Source organism: Bos mutus, chromosome 23 (assembly GCF_027580195.1).
Source record: "Bos mutus isolate GX-2022 chromosome 23, NWIPB_WYAK_1.1, whole genome shotgun sequence".
Classification (NCBI taxonomy): domain Eukaryota; kingdom Metazoa; phylum Chordata; class Mammalia; order Artiodactyla; family Bovidae; genus Bos; species Bos mutus.
The window spans coordinates 20,826,579-20,831,005 of record NC_091639.1 but is presented as its reverse complement, the minus strand read 5'-3'; the positions used below and the strand labels follow the sequence as shown (position 1 = coordinate 20,831,005).

The window sequence follows — 4,427 nt, the reverse complement described above, 5'->3', positions numbered from 1 at the left end:
CACTGACCACCAACTGGGCACAGGCCCCGACTATGCTCAGCTCCTCACAGCCTCCTCCTGTCCCTCTTGCAACATACTGAGCACAGCAAGCATAACAATTCTGGAAGATTCTCAGTGCTTCCATGTACTTCCTCTCTCAAACTTTAGAATCCTCTCCCTTGCTATCCCTACAAACCTTCACAGCACCAGTTAGAAAAAACATTCCTATAAATAGATTTTATTTTCAAAGGAAATACGACATAATTACTCAGTGCACACGAAGTGAAGACAGCGATGGAGAGGGTCCAGCTCTGTCTCTGCTGGAACAGGACAGTGGATCAGAGAGGAGAACACAGGTCAGGGTGGGGAGGGGGTGTAATGGGCAGGTGTGACCAGTCTCCCACCTCCTCACATTATGCTAATAGGAGCACAGACACATTCAGATGCAGCTGCAGAAAGAGGGGTCTGGGGATCTGACATCACAAAGTGGGACCGAGCATCACTCAGTCCCCACAAGGCAGCTGTCTCACACTGTGAGAGAAAAGAATCAGGATCCAGTTCAGATCAGTCATGTAAGGGCTGACATTCTCCACAGCCCCCCACATGCTCACATGTCCCACTCAGAGACCCCCACCACCCAGTGTGTCCTCTCTGCCCCAACCCCTCTCCCAATCTAGACGCCCCAGGGTCTCACCTTTAGGAACCGTGAGAGACACATCAGAGCCCTGGGCACTGTCAACGCCTGGGGGAGAAGAAAACCAGGATGTGGTCAGAACTGACAGGAGAGAAACTAGAGAAGGAATTTTGAGGAGGGTCAGTCCCCCATAGCCTTCTGTCTGCACCCTCACAAGGGTCTCAGGAATCACATCCCTTCTGTACTTGCAGCCTGAGTGTAGCTCCCTGCTTTTTCACCTGCAAGAAAAAAATATCACATGAGAGGCCATAGAGAAGACTGAGTCATGAGGTCCTAGAGGAAGCCCCTAGTTCTGGACCCCACAGAACTTTCTGGAACTGTGACCAAAATCCAGGACAAAATCAGGAGAATGAAGAAAGGTGCTGTTGGGTTGACTGCACCAACTACCCTTCTGGAGGTCTGTCCTCAGCAGGGGCCCTTCCCTCTGATCTTCATGTGCTGAGAGACAGGCCCCGAACTGGAATTACAAGGTGAAAAATCTGTCTTTCATTTTCACATGTACTTTACAAAAGGGTCAGTGTTAGCATGGAGCTCAGACTCCACATATGTATGTGGAGGGTACTTTCCAATAACCAGGCAGGTAAACTTTTATCTGGATTTGAAACTCCCAGTGAGACAAGAAAACTCAGATACCTCCATCCCTTCCCTACCTAAGCGCTTCTTCCTCCATATCCCAGCCCCAGCCACCACAGCCACCACGAGGAGAACCAGGCCAACAATGATGCCTATGTTGGGGATGGCGGGCTGAGGAGGTTCTGTAGAGGAAAGAGAAGGGGCCTAGCATTCATGTTTGAGTCCAGACCTTGCTGAAGGGGTCCAGAAAGGCTTCAGCTTTATCTGAGAAGAAGTTCCACCCCAGCCTCCTCCCTACCCCAGGGTGAGGGTCTCCTGAAGCCCCTTGTGCTGCACTTTGCACCTGTATCTCTGCTCCTCTCCAGAAGGGCCTACCAGAGCTGCCCATTTCTGGATGTTTCCATTCCCTGAAGGCCTGGTCTCCACAAGCTCCATGTCCTGGGTCTGGTCCTTCACGTCATGCTGCCAGGTCAGTGAGATATCAGGGTAGAAGCCCAGGGCCCAGCATCTTAGGGGGACCTCATGGTCAGAGATGGGGTGCTGGGTCACATGTGTCTTTGGAGGATCTAGGGTGAACTTCCAACTGTTCAAGCTGGTTTTAGAAAAGGCAGAGGAACAAGAGATCAAATTGCCAACGTCCGCTGGATCATCAAAAAAGCAAGAGAGTTCCAGAAAAACATGTATTTCTGCTTTATTGACTATGCCAAAGCCTTTGACTGTGGGATCACAATAAACTGTGGACAATTCTGAAAGAGATGGGAACACCAGACCACCTGACCAGCCTCTTGAGAAACCTATATGCAGGTAGGGAAGCAACAGTTAGAACTGGACATGGAACAACAGACTGGTTCCAAATAGGAAAAGGAGTACATCAAGGCTGTATATTGTCACCCTGCTTATTGAACTTCTATGCAGAGTACATCATAAGAAACGCTGGGCTAGAAGAAGCACAAGCTGGAATCAAGATTGCTGGGAGAAATATCAATAACCTCAGATATGCAGATGACACCACCCTTATAGCAGAAAGTGAAGAGGAACTAAAAAGCCTCTTGATGAGAGTGAAAGAGGAGAGTGAAAAAGTTGCCTTAAAGCTCAACATTCAGAAAACGAAGATCATGGCATCTGGTCCCATCACTTCATGGGAAATAGATGGGGAAACAGTGGAAACAGTGTCAGACTTTATTTTTGGGGGCTCCAAAATCACTGCAGATGGTGATTGCAGCCATGAAATTAAAAGACGCTTACTCCTTGGAAGGAAAGTTATGACCAACCTAGATAGCATATTCAAAAGCAGAGACATTACTTTGCCAACAAAGGTCCATCTAGTCAAGATAATGGTTTTTCCAGTGGTCATGTATGGATGTGAGAGTTGGACTGTGAAGAAGGCTGAATGCTGAAGAATTGATGCTTTTAAACTGTGGTGTTGGAGAAGACTCTTGAGAGTCCCTTGGACAGCAAGGAGATCCAACCAGTCCATTCTAAAGGAGATCAGTCCTGGGTGTTCTTTGGAAGGAATGATGCTAAAGCTGAAACTCCAGTACTTTGGCCACCTCATGTGAAGAGTTGACTGATTGGAAAAGACTCTGATGCTGGGAGGGATTGGGGGCAGGAGGAGAAGGGGATGACAGAGGATGAGATGGCTGGATGGCATTACTGACTCGATGGACTGACTCTGGGAGATGGTGATGGACAGGGAGGCCTGGCATGCTGCGATTCATGGGGTTGCAAAGAGCTGGACATGACTGAGTGACTGAATTGAACTGAACTGATGAAGGATGAATCAGAAAATTCCCATTTAGTGTTACCTCCATGGGTCCCTGAAGCAGCATCCTGTGACCATCCTGAGAATAAACAGGACAGAGGGTTTGAAAAGAAGCAGCACAAACACCAGACACCAGCCTGAGCTCGGAGGTCTGGGCATGTTCCTGAGTCCTTGGAAAGTTCTGGAGTCAGGGTGAGAGCCAAGGTAGGAGGCACTATGTAAGGGAATGAATACAGATTAATGCTCCTGACTTGGGTGGAGGCCGAATGACTCAGAAAAGCTGGAGTCAGGCCTCTAAACACGTTCTCAGGGTGAGAACTGGCATCAGAGACAGTCATGGTTCACAAGATGGCACCCAGGGTTAAGGGGCATCACTGACCAGTTATTTCAGGGATAGTTTCCTGCTTCTTCCTCAGAGAGACTGGATTCCTTAATTGTCCTTCAGAGAAGTGGGGCCACTGACAGGTCACTCTCTTGTACAGAATATGAAAACCTGGGTGGATTTCTCCCTCTTCTGATGAGAAGCCGGGGCCCTATTTCTACAAGCACCCATTTTCTTCTCCTCATTGGAACCCAGGTCCAGCCTGAGGGGAGATCAGGGAGGCCTCGTGCCCCTTGTACCTGTGTGCAGCAGCGCATCCTTCCTGTTCTCCAGGTGTCTGTGGAGCCACTTTATGCAGTCGCCCTCCAGGTAGTTCCTACTGTGACCTGTAGCACTGCCCTGCTGAAGCTGGAGCTTGGAGGTCTGAGCCACCCTGTCCACTGCGGTCCAGGAGCACAGGTCCTCGTTCAGGGCAAGGTAGGTAATCATTGCCGTCATAAGCAATCTACCAGAACCTGAGGCAATAACTTTTCAAATATGCAATTATACTTCTTTCAGGAGAAGACTGGGAGATGGGTGTTTCTGTCTGTTCTCTCCACATTTAATCCTGGGTGGGCGGGTGCAGGTAGCCAGTTACAGGCTGTTTCTTTTTTGCTACTGTCCTGTTGGACCCAGTAACGCAAGCCACTGAACCAGGTGATCAAGGAGTGTGCCCTCTGGCAGCAACCACAACACCTGGGCAGCCATATGTGTGCACAAGCTCCTTTCACAGAGACACCGTGACCTGGGGTGGGACAGAGGGAGAGCATGATGATGGCACCTGTTGGCTTCTCAGGAGTTTGGTGAAGATTACAGTTGACCCCTAGGTATGTGTTAGAAGTCTTAGCTTTTAAGATAAGGAAATAGGCTTCTTTCAGGGACAAGCTGGAGGTTTCAGTCTGTGTCTGTATGCTGTGCCCTGGAGAGATAGCCACAGTGAGTCTGGGTGAACCTGTTTCTTAGTTCATTATAGCCTCATGGATTTCATGGACACAAACTGCATTGACTTTCAGAGGTATGTTTTGGAGGCCTACATCTCCAAATTTCACATCCACCAT

General features: G+C 49.0%; 1 pseudogene; it reads right to left on the bottom strand.

The window, feature by feature from the left end:
* Positions 1 to 384: 384 nt before the first annotated feature.
* On the bottom strand, positions 385 to 4,427 carry LOC102273078 (BOLA class I histocompatibility antigen, alpha chain BL3-7-like; annotated as a pseudogene).